Raw genomic sequence first — 12,768 nt, forward strand, 5'->3', positions numbered from 1 at the left:
CGCCTTGGATGGGTCGCCGATCTGAGCCATCCACCGGCTGCGCCGCCCCTCGCCGCTGGCCGCCGGCGCTGCTCCGTCTCCCACCCCCCGCTGACTCCCACGGCGACTCCGCATGCACGCCCTTCCAATCGCTAACCCAACCTGCTCGTGCGCCGCGCCTCACCGGACGATTCCCAAGCCATGGGGGCCGGTCGCTCCTAGACTTCCATGGCCATCGGCCGATCCAGCCATGGGGGGCTTCTACCGGTCGACGGACGCCGGCCACCAGGACGCGACCCCGCAGAGGGGATCAGCAGATGCAGGCAAGGAGATGACGCCCGCCTTGTCCCTGCCGCCGCCTTCCTCGCATCCTCCTCCGCGCGAGGAAAATCGGTCGCAGCAGCGCCTGTGGTATGTCTCCTCCGACGTGCACGCCGCCGGTGAGACCTCTAATCTTCCTACACAGAATCGATCTTGCAGGACTTTTACATGGATGGTTACAATCCATTGTGTGCAACAGGAAGAATGTGTAGCAGATGTCATTTTATTTATCACACAATTTCAGATTGCCTAGAATGGAATGTTTTCTTCGGTGGTTACATTTACTTTCTTCAGATTGGTGTTTGTAGATTCATGAGGTGTCAGTTATGGATTTACTGCAGTAGCTTTCTTCAGATTGGTTTGAGAATTATCCATTTGCTAGCAGGTTGCCTCCTACATCTTATATCTTGATGTGTTGTTTCCTGTCTAGTTTCATATCCTGTGTATGTACTACTGAAATTCTGTTGTGTTCTAACTTAGTATAGCTTGATTATTCAGGCACCCCACTGAAACTTTGCCCTTTAGTCGACGCTAATGACGTGTGACTGCGGCTGGTGGGAGGAGATCGCTGTGGCGCCGCGGGGATGGCGACGAGAAGGCACCTAGGACGAGCTGGTTGTCACCTGCCCTAGCCACTGCTGCTGACAATCTAGCTCGAGCTGCTGCTAGCGCCTTTCGGCCACCGGCCACATCCTCGAGCTGTTGCATGCCTGCCGGTGAGTTCTCTCTTCTCCGCTTTATGTATTTTTGCTAAAATTTCGTTCCTTTTTCCTGTAGAATGTGTAGAGGAAATTATATCATTCCATGAACTGAAATTTTGTTCCACTCAGTAAAAAACTTTTTTTTTTTTTTGCATGGGCAGAAGATGTGTGCTTTCGCCGGTGGGAGACAATGATAGTGGAGGAGCTTCGCAGCTCATCAGTGGTCTGCGACCATGATTGCACTCTTGCCATTGCCAACGCCATGCTGTAAGCACCCTTGCCTCGACCTAGCTGCAGGACGACCAAAGGCTGCTCCTGCTGCTCCCTATCTTCGTCGAGGTTGTTTTGCCACAGGGAGGTATATAAATCCCTCTTAGATCCATCTAGTGTTGTTCTCTGTGTGATCTGTACCTTAACTCTTCTCTGAATCATCTAGTGGATCAATCAAACTTCCAGAGGGCACATTCAGAGATCTTGTTAGTGACATGCATATAATATTTTCGCAAAGCACCTATTGGATCAGAACATGATTTTGAGTAGTTCATCATATACCGATGCAATCTCGGGTTCGGATTATTGATTCACCATGTTTATACATATTAGTGCCGCATCCACGAATATACGATGCATTTATTTTATTTGTCTGCTTCCATCCTTGTTTCAGGTTCCGCTAGTAGAGAGTGTTAAGGATGATATTGCCATGTTTCTATTCTAGTATATAATTGCAGTTACACTAGTAGTGAAATAGGCGTATGAATGTACGTGTGTAGTTTGGTTTGCCGTCTGATGCTTGTGCAAGAAATAAGTAAGGTTTTATGTTCCTTTGGCTGTAGTGGGTCTAGAAGGGTCACAATAATCCCATTATGTTTGTGCAAGGTTCAAGAAAGCGTATTTAAGCGTACGCTGAAGCGCACTTAAGCGCTGAGCGGTAGCATAACGCTACGCTTTGGGCTGACTGTGAATTAAGCGGTTTGGAAGCAACAAACCGGTTGTTTGCTTCTTTGAACTGAATTTACCTGTCATTTCAACCTGCTATTTGCTTGTTATGTGTATGTGTGATCGTTGATCAACTTATCAAACTTACTTATTTGATGTTTGATACTGACTGATTTGATAGCTTTGTCAATTTGATACTTCAGTTTGAATTCATATGTGCTTGCTGGCTTGCTAATCACCTATATCATTCATATATTTTCTTCATATTTACACGTCAAATGTGTTGACTGCTTGGAAATAGGCAAAGTTCTGGCATTTTTTTAAAACGCTTAAGCTCGCTTCAGCGACGCTTAAGCGCAAAAAGCTCTAAGCGAGAGCCTATCGCTACGCTTACGCTTTACGCTTTTTGGAACCTTGTGTTTGTGGGACAAAGATTAAAATACTCACATTTTGTGTGCGATTGATTCAACAACATGTCTATGCTGCTTGCAAATGTATCACTGTGGTATTCTTATATGCATCGTAAACTGAGTATGAAGTATGAAATTTGTTCTGTTATTCATCTTTTGTACATTTTTCTGGTGTATGTATGCATTTGGGGTAACCAAATCACATGGTAAAAACTTGGAAGCTATTGGTATGCACTTGCATGCTTAGATCATCAGATAAGCACTTATGATTTGTGTGCATAAACCTCTTCCCACTGTGATCATTTTGTCCGAGCCACCTTTTGAACATAATACATGATGTATCTCTGAAAGAAAGTATACAAATATTCCTTTGTTTTTTTTTGCTTATGTATAATCCTACTATACATTGCAGATTTGCTAATGAAATCGTGCACCACCCCCTTTTGACAGCAAAAAATGATTATAAGTTGTCATGATTTGTGTGAATAAACAAAGACACCAGGAGGAGAGGCGCAGCTCGATGGCTAGTGGTGACCACAACTGCTCTCTTGCCAGCGCTGCCGCCACAGCATGTGTGATCCTTCTCGGACCTCCCCACTGCCAGGGCCAAGAAGTGATAGGCGTGCAAGTACTCCCTGCCCTAACCTAGCGGACGACACAATGTTGTTGCTGCATCTGATAATGATGATGCATGTCACCGTCAAGGTGGTTTTGCCATTTCTAGTGAGGTAGATCTTTCATCTCTATGTCTGTTTCTAGTGCCGCTTTGTGTGTATTATGCTAGTTAGTTCTTCTCTGAATTTTAAGATCCATTCAAATGTTCATAACTTTGTTAAAAAAAAGTTCATAACTTCTGTTGGTGAGATGCATCTGCCTTTATGCAAAGCATGTAATGGACCAAAGCTTGGTTTGAAGTATGATTGATCATAGCGAAGATCAATTTAACCCTTCGTTGCTGAACATGCAAGAATTGGTTGACGCAAAGTTCTGTTACATTGTTGTGCTGTTATCTGATGGTGTTATCACAAGCGTGATTTTGTGGGAGACTGCTTAATTGGCTGGTATGCATGTCAATGGTCTTTGGTTTGTATTTTGTCTCCTAGAATGTTTAGAGGACATGTGGGATTTTTATTTAATGAAGACATGTGGTTGCTATCATGTATTATGCCGGTGGTGTTGAAGACGCCATTTATGGCCTATTGTATGTGTGCGTCTTGTGCTAGCCATTCTTGATGATGACTTTGAATGCCACTCTTACACATGCGGCCGTAGTTGTACATGTTCTGTTCAAAGTTTAGCTATGTTCCTGATACTGGCTTAAAGCTAATTATTTGCTTATGCTAGAATTCTCCCAAAACTTAGTCCTAGTAAAAAATCATGTCTTGTTCATTTTTCAATAGTTGAAGTGGGTGAATTTTTTTATATCTAACATGATGGCTCCAAAGTTATTTCTTAATCCTATTTTGGTAATGGCATGACTCTGCATATGTATAATTGATCATGATTGTGCCCATGCAGAAAAGGAGATCAAGGCTGGCCTCCGTGTGCTCCTGCTAGTGCACACATGTTCGGGTTGCTTCTGTTGTCTTCCCTATCTGTGTCCCCAAGCTGCTGCTGCGGGTACGGCTTCTCGGCCTCAGATGCGGCCCTAGATTCCTCCACTAGTCGTCGCAAGTGTCATCATCAGTGGGCTAGCTTCCCGGGTGGACGACGCCTCTTGGTGCACTGAGATCGGCATCGACTACAATCCGTCCTAGGTGAGCTCCAACTCTTCTCCTCTGCACTTATGGCATCGTTCCATGCTGTTCTAAGTTTAGAATTTGTTCATGTTGTATGGCCTGATGACTTTGATTGTATTAGATCGCAAAATCTACAGGAAAACTATAGATTCTGTTAATTTAGTCACTCCTGAACTGCTATATACCTGAATGCTATTTGTAATGTGTTGTTCATTATCATTATTTCCATGGACATGCCTAGCAGGGGCATTCTAGGATAGTTGACTTTCAGTAGAAATATACTGATCTGCTGCAAACCAATTAGTACATTACTAAGAACCTTAGGTTGGATGATAAGCGAAGTAAAGATACCAACGGTGACGAAGACAACAGGAACTTGTGACCTTAGAATGTTGTGGGACTTTGGGCCTTTATGAGATGTACTAAAATTTTTGCATTTCATGATTTAAGGTTCTTCAATTGCCTGCATGCCTTACCTTTTAAAACATAGGTAGTATACTTAGACTTTTTTATATTGATATTCATCTTATTAATGTTATTATTCATAATAATACCGGTTCCTTTCACCCATTAAATTATATAAGCTTGTCTATTTGTTTGACCCATGTTCTCCTGTCAAGTGCGTGAATGCTTACCTCTTCAGGATATTTTGGATTGACACAGTGTTTCCTCTAGAAACAATATGTGTTTTATATCTAAATGTAGTGGCCCTGTTAATATTAGTTTTTTCCTACTGCAACATTCCAAATTACATAATTATTTTTTGAGCAGCAAGCATATGATAGTTTTATAATTTTGTGACAGATCTGGAAGGGGCATCTTCAAGATCATGTGCATCCTGAGCCTTCGTCTTCTGGCTAAGGAGACAAGTCACTATCTGATTTGACACCAGATTCTGTTGTACCCATTAAACTTCCCCGGATCCCTAAATATGTGAATTCTTCTCAAGGACCTGTTAGTAATACATCATCAATATCGTAGCGTGGTGCGGCGAACTCAGCTGTGAGTGTTCCATGCTTTTTGATGCCAAGCTCTTCGATGGGATCTCTTAGCTCGGACAAATTAAGTTTCAACCTAGATGCTAATGTTCGGTATGTGATGCATATTATACTTGGCCATGCTTTTTTTTCTTTGGTTTTCTATTGCTCACCTGTGTCAAGTGCACTGACAATTGCTATTTCTAGACCAGGAATTCAAGTTGAACCCAAATGATAAGGGTTTCACTCCATTGACTTCTCCTGTAAGGCCACCTCGCCCTCTAGCAGCTGATGCAACATACTATTATCCTGATAACATGCAAACTACTCTTGGACCTTGGCATGGCCACATGGGGGTGAGTATCTACTATTTTTAACACATTTTCCTTATTTACTTACTATTTACATGAAATGGGTGCAATACTGAATTCAAATATATCTGTCTGAATTATGACTTATTTTTTGAGTTTGTTTCCAAAATAATTGGAAAGAGTGGCAATGGTACCAGGTTGTCGATTTGGTACTGAAGTTTATTTACCTGCTAGTCAAGATGTCGGTGTTGTCATAATCCTTATTGAACATCCTTTTTAAATGATGGGGCCCTTCACTAATTACTTGTTGGATTTTTTGTGATCTCGATTCTCGAACAATCCATGAGATGCATGTTGTATTGTGTTGGTTTCTGAAGCTTCCAGGCTGTTGGTTTTTCTTTAATGTATACGGGCAAATGCATATTTTTGCAATTTGTGTTGTCATGCCAATCCAATCAGCTTCTAGATTCTTAGATTTGGGTAATGATATTCCCTCTGAATTTGCACCTCTTTTTTGGTATTCAATGATTTTTGCATGGACTGAATTTTGAGCATGTACTAGTTTAAGAATTTCTGGGGGGAATTGAAAGCCCAGGAAATAATATGGTCCTATTTTTAACTTTCTTCCAGTACATGTGCTTCTGGGGAACTTCTCTTTTCGAGTTCACTGTTATACATTGAATTGTTGTGTTGTTTTCTCTTTTCCTTCTCTAATTGCCAACCATCTTGGTTAGGTTTCTTCTTGTGTCCTATGATTTGAGCTTATTGGTAGTTTGAGCTTCTAGATAATTTGAAGTTATGGTGACTGCTTGCTAAAGTACAAAAGCTTTTTTTCCTTTCTTCTAATGAAGCCAAAATCTCCAAAAGCTTTGTTTCCTCTTACTCTTGCCTTTCTGCATCAGTTTTGTTGTCTGGTTACAACACTAGATATATTTTGCTAATGAAATCCTCTCTTTTTCATCAAAACTAAGTGCTTATATTAGCTTATTATGTAGCCTGTAAGCAACATTTTTGGTGCCGTGGAGTTTTCTCCTGGTTCCTTTCGTGATTAATTAAGCTAAAAAGGTTCATCCCTTCCTTGCAGATTGATTAGGTAGCTAAGCCTCACATCTCATTGATGACACGGTGGTTGAAGCATCTTTGAGCACTCTTATATTGTGTTTAATAAGGTACCCATTACAAATATTCAGTACTCGCCCAATATTCAAATATCGACGCAATTTTCCTGTTTAACCGTGGTTTTCTGCCTAACATGTTTTTATCCATATGGTTGGATGAAATAAACACACACACACACACGCACGCACACACACACCGGTGCAATTATTTGATTCTGATTTCTTGTGCTATCTGATTATTTGCCATGGTATAGACAGTACAAATTCAGAAGCAAAGATTCTTCCTATCTTGATAACAAAGGAGGAGTACATTGCCCAAAACTTTCTTGATCCGTTCAGAAAGTTGAAGGACCACTTTGTGCCTTTAAGCCTGCAAATATGCAGGTGGAGTTGTGCGACCGCAGGGTAGCCTAGATGGGGTGCCCCTGGAGGACTTGTGCACCTGCAGTGTGGGGTTGTCGTGGCTGCAGCTGCAGGGCTAGTGCGCCGACTTGTAGATCCTTACGCTATAGTGGCAACACTTTTAGATTCACACACGGGTACCGCGACAACATATCATTACCACAAAAGGGGCAAGTCACCAAAGGGGGATCTAGCGCTTGAGGCGGATGAGGACATGCTGCTGCGGAGGGAGATGATGGTGAATCGATGTGCTAAGCGATTGATATCGATGGGGAAAGCAGATGGGGAGGAGGCTTGTAGGAGGAGAATGTATGTGCAGGGGTTAGGTTTCGGGGCGAGTCTTCATTGAATGACCATGGCATGAGCGCCGATCATCTCCACCGTATGGCACATCACCCTACACTCCTACAGAACATTGAGGCCGCGGTCCACTCCGTCAAGCTATTCTGTACTAGTCGGGGCAGCGATGGAGACTAAATTGAATATGTGTGCAGGCATGTGCTAGGAAGATGCCGGTCTTTCTTTATAAAATTAGCATACAACACAAAGTACATCCGGGTACCACAGATCTTGGCGCATTTGGACGGTCCATGAAACGGGACCATCTGTGCCAGGGATCACTTGTGTTTTTCCGCTGGTTATAGAGATATGATGGTTATATTTTAGAGTCTCCTTCTGTATATCTATAATGCTGTTGTTTGTAACCTGCTTGAACATTGCAAGTACTTGATACTGCTTCCACTTCTTGTAGGTGAACATACCATCGCAAGCCTAGGAGATGCATGTACTTTGTCGAGACCTTCCCATGATCTCATTACTTCCATTTCGGTGAACTCTCGAATAAGGTAAATTCCTGGTTTCTTCTTTTTTGTCTACTTGCTCTTTGAGGGCATGTACAACGCAAGATGCGTAGAGAGGTGCTTAGCGAGTTAGCAAAATCAACCGGTTTATGCTTATGCATTGGTGCTTTTTTACACTAGGCACCTCTCCTATACAAATAAGCACCTGTGCTTAACAAAATGCTTGGTTTATATTTGTAAGAACCTCCTTGCATCATACATGCCCTGATAGAATGGCCACCAAGCCATGGTTGTTCTTTGCTGTGGACACTGAACCTATAATGTACTGGTTGGTTTAGTGTTGGTGATATGGATAGGATTTGGTTTTGCATTTTTAGCATGATTCAATGGATGTCACAAAAGTGAAATGATTTGTGTTGATTCAGGGTAAGAGAAGACGAACAAGGACTACCCCCACAGGTGGTTGGGCAGTGCTGGTCTCCCCGAGCTCCTGCTGGTGGTTGCCTGCCTGGGCTGCTGCTGCCGACTACTTCTGTCTCGCTACCATGCAATGATGGAAAGTTCACTGTGGTGCAACTGCGGCAGAGGTGGTTTCTTCGTCGAGGCCGTGATTTAGTTGAGTTTGTGGTTCTCCTCTTCTTTAGAGCAAATGAATTGAGTGCAAGGCAGCCGACTTTCTTGCTGTAAGTACCTATTTTTCCTTCTTGGTATTGATAAGTTTTATGTACTTGGGTACAGACATATGTTGTTTTACTAGAAATGAAAATGTCCAAGATCTAGCCTTGATTTGTTTCTAGTGTTTATATCTTTGTGAAACTGATGTGGATAGGTAAAAAATGAGATAGTTTATGGCTGAATTCCTTCTGAAATTCAGTGAAAATTGACTGAAATATTGTGTCTATGAATTCAGTGGGGTCTGTCTTATATTGCTTTCACCAAGTTATGTATTTTGTGAAGTTGGACAGTTTGAGATATCTTCTCTATGTGGATACATAAATATCGATGTCTCATAATTTAAAATTCTCCTAGCTATTGTACTTTGCATGTCTTGTATGATTTCTCAAGGCACAAAGGGTGTATGTACACATGCAGTTCATGATGGGATCTTTTTTTACAAGATGATAGACTTGCAGAAATTAAGGGTCGGATCTATGTTTATTGGCAGGTTTACATGGTTGATGGAATTGTTGGTATGCTCTCAAGATACCCACCCACATTAGCTATTGGAAGATATGCAGTCCTCTATGGAAGTCACGGAAGCTGGGACAACTCTAGCTGGTGAATTGAGCTTGCTTATGCTACATCTTAATTATTTCCGTGCTTGCATTATATATCTTGATCACTTGCATTATTTCTGGTTGCATCACAAAAACTAGGACTGCACTACCTAAACTCTAGCACAACCATCTTATGCATCTTGCTGCTATTGCATCAGGTAAATCACCACTTGCACTATCTAAATTCTAGTACTAAATGGACGCTCACTCTTTTTTCTGTCCATGTGGAGTTCTGAATGTTAGGAAGTATCTGTATCGAGATTGACTTCAGTTGTTCATGTACTTGTACTTCTTATGATAGGTAAATACTCATGTCGTGTCCAATTGCTTGGCAGCTGCATAAATCTCCCCTTGATAGCCTCTGTTACCTACTACGGTCTAGTTATACATGTTCTCATGAAATTTCTGATGTGATTCCCAATGGCTTGGCAGCAACATTTGCCATTTTTTTGCCTATTTTATTTGTGTATTGACCCAGTGTGTACAAAAATATGCTCATCCATGTGACTACTAAATCATTCTTGCTTATTAGTCTTGTGACAGCTGTCGTGCTGACATAAGTTACCTCCCAAGTTCAAGAGCACGTGTGAGAGATTCTTCCCATGCTATGACACTTCCGTTATGGAACGTGATTGATGCTACTCTTGTTTTGTATATGAATGCCTGTGCTGCGGGCTGGCCGTGGACTAGAGAATATCCAGCCCTCTAAATGATTTATTGGCCTTATCCAGTTTTTCTGCCTAGTTCCTGGTGTTCTGTAAGAATTAAGGTCTGGGAAGCAGGACACACTGGGTTGTTTGCTCACACTTGGTTTTATTTCTTCTTTATCCGTTTACATAGTGTATGAGTTGATACCCCTAGCTTGCTTACTCTGCCTGATGCATGTATGTATGCCTAGGTACGTAATGTAGTACTCATGTATTGCTTATTTTGTTGCACAATTTTTCGAGAAAATGCAAATGACCTTTGTATCTCATTTCATTGAAAGACGGAGAGTTTGTTACAAGCTTCCTAGGAAGCGGGTGTTACAACAGTTTTGACTTAATGCACGTCTCAGGTCGATGGCAGGACTACCCTAAGGCTTGTGGCACCGGCTCTAGCCCAAGGCTTTTCTTCATCTTTAATCCGGGAGACCAGGCCATCTGTTCTCATGCAAATCTTCAGCCACTTTTCTCTTTAATGTGAACCACCCCTTGTATGTCCCGCGTCCAGCTGTTCTCATGCAAATCTTCAACCACTGTTCTTGACATACGTCATCGTTTGGGTATACAGGCATGTAGTTGAGGCGCAATATCAGTGATGGAGTGGCCTCCAAGCCAGCGGTCCTCCCAGAAGCGCACCGTTAGCCATTGCCAATGTTCATCGTGGTAGACGAAAATAAGATTGCACGTTCTTACACGTAGAATTGGAGCTCCAGGCGCAACCTGTGTCAGTGCGGCTCAGCCATAACCAGCGCACTTCCCAGAAGACCACGCAATGCCTGACCTTCACAGCCTAGACCACGCACTCCAAGGCCACCTGCAGCAATTTCCCTGCAGACACGCCTCCAATTGACATGGCGGTTTCCTCCCTTTGCATCTGCCCTGCCTTCCCAGAAGAACCCTACTTCGATATTTTTGTTGAATTGTTTGATGCTCTTCTTTGGCGGTGCGAGGACCAGAGCTGATGCACAAGGATGTCATTGAGCACGGACCTGACGAGTACGAGGCAACACCAGGCTTATTCATCAGATGAGCCTTACAGGTTGGTAGCTTTCCTCGCATCTTCTGTACCACTGGCTGTAGCTGCGCAGCGGTCAGCCTCCTAAGTGGGAGAGGGATGCCCAGGTAGATGATGGGAAACTCGACGATTGGGCAGCCAAGGTCCACCGAAACCTTCATGGCGTCCATGTCGCTGTAGTTCATCAGTGTAGCTGTGGTTTTCGTGTAATTCACATGCAACCCTAATGCTTGGCCAAACAATTGCAGGATCTTCTTCACCGTCATGATGTTGTTGCACTATTTCAACTTATTTATATCATTGCTAGATCAATTAGGTACTGTTGTAGCCTATCCATGTTGTTTGGTTTGATTAAATGACTTATTGTCTCAAGTATCTCGTGAATAGTTTGGCTCCTTTAAGGGGTATGTTTCTTGACTTTGTCGAATGGATGAACCTACTAATTACTTTGGCAAATGGCAGCTACAAGAAAGAAATAATGATGACAACTATTGAAGCAATCTTGCCGGTATGTTTATATTTCCCATCTCATAATTATTTTTGTACATTTTTGTGCTTGAAAACTGAAGTTACCTATCTTGAGATGGTACATATTACTTCAATAAATAATCAGAACTTGAGATGGTACATACTACTCAGTCATGATACTACTTCGGCAGGCCAGTAACAAAAGAGAGTTGCAAGACATGTACTCAAGAGAACAGGGAAGCTCATAATATCTGGCGTTTAGGTAAGTTTCCAGTTCCGCTCTCCTCTTTGTACTTTGTTATAATGTTGTGCGTTTAGGTAAGTTTCCAGTTCCGTTCTCCTCTTTGTACTTTGTTATAATATTGTGCGTTTAGGTAAATTTCTAGTTCCTCTCTGATATTGTGTTTGTGGTGAACAGGATTTCATTAGTACACTAGAGAATCAAAAGGAATAAAGATTCTCCTGTCATTTAATACTTTTCTACTTACATTCCTAAGAAGACCACTCCAATTTCTTGAGCAGTGGCGAGTGGTAATTAGTTTCCTAAGATGTCATTCAGTCTAAGTTACGGCTTAGACCCACCTGTTAATATTCATCCTTGGGTGCTTATGATGGTGCGTAGTGCTGTCACAGTTGCTAAGAGATAATGGACATTTTATTTGAATATGGTCTAAGTAATCCTAAAGCTGACCAAGTTTTACTGGTCTTGTCATTTGTTGAACATCTTCTGTGTATCCTTGTTTGTGTGTTGAGCAATATATTCCTGTGCCATTCGTGGAGCTAAACCTTTCTTGGTTTATGGTGGTGCAGGTGATAGGATGTGCAGGCAGCATGTTGACGTGGCCCTTGCTCTTGAAGGGAGGAGTGGAGCTGGAGATCCGGCCGGACATGCTTTCTTTGTCGATTTCATTGACTGATCCAGTGGCATGTTCACTTCCTGTTAAATAGTAATGAGTAGGTGGAGTGCTGTTTGGGCCGAAGCATCTATGTGGATGGAAAGGTCCTTTATTTATAATACTATGCAATATAATGTTGGTACCAGAAATTTCTTGGGCTTACCATGTTCAACCTGATGGAAGAGTGAGAGATCCATGTGGGTTCTTTTTATGCCAAAACTGAGCGAATTAACATTTCACGTTGATGAGAGATGCAGGTAGTGCTTGTTTTCTTTCCGTCTTCCCGGTTGTATTATTGTATAAATGACACCATTTTGACTGTGTGGAACATACATATCCTTGCTCAGAAATAGATGCAATTCCGTGTGCAAGCAGGCACCTGATTTGTTGTATATGAATCCTTGGCTCCAATTTAGGTATGTCTTCACTGTGTTGGTTAACTCAAAGCAACCAAGGTCAATCACGGGCTGATTTCTAGGAACCCAACCGAATGATTCATGTACTGTATATATATCTAGCAAAGAAAAAGAGGTATGAGCAGATTGCTGTTCCGTAAAAGGGGTATAAACTTAGTCTAAAATCAAGATAATTTCGACCATTTTTTGAAAAAAAGTAGGTGGTACATGCATGGATTTCTCGGCATGATGCATTCGTGACAATACATAGATGGCATGGTTTTCGAGGAGTCAGTCACCAAATCAAGCTGGCGTGTCA

The 12,768-nt window shown here is 42.2% G+C and overlaps 1 long non-coding RNA gene across 15 annotated transcripts; it reads left to right on the plus strand.

Annotated features, from left to right (window-relative positions):
• The first annotated feature begins 197 nt into the window (after positions 1-197).
• Positions 198-12,446, plus strand: LOC124703783. 15 transcript variants are annotated; one of them, XR_007003261.1, is made up of 15 exons: positions 198-419; positions 799-1,016; positions 1,163-1,359; positions 2,798-3,075; positions 3,866-4,104; positions 4,891-5,177; positions 5,271-5,419; positions 6,459-6,543; positions 7,646-7,739; positions 8,120-8,377; positions 8,860-10,714; positions 10,939-11,006; positions 11,153-11,198; positions 11,350-11,420; positions 11,969-12,446. It is a non-coding gene; the product is annotated as an uncharacterized LOC124703783 (long non-coding RNA). The 15 variants fall into 15 exon arrangements; XR_007003262.1 differs by having other exon boundaries at positions 8,860-8,972; positions 9,071-9,129; positions 10,029-11,198; XR_007003254.1 differs by adding an exon at positions 609-685 and having other exon boundaries at positions 8,860-11,198.
• The last annotated feature ends 322 nt before the right edge of the window (positions 12,447-12,768 follow it).

This window comes from Lolium rigidum, chromosome 3 (genome assembly GCF_022539505.1).
Source record: "Lolium rigidum isolate FL_2022 chromosome 3, APGP_CSIRO_Lrig_0.1, whole genome shotgun sequence".
Classification (NCBI taxonomy): domain Eukaryota; kingdom Viridiplantae; phylum Streptophyta; class Magnoliopsida; order Poales; family Poaceae; genus Lolium; species Lolium rigidum.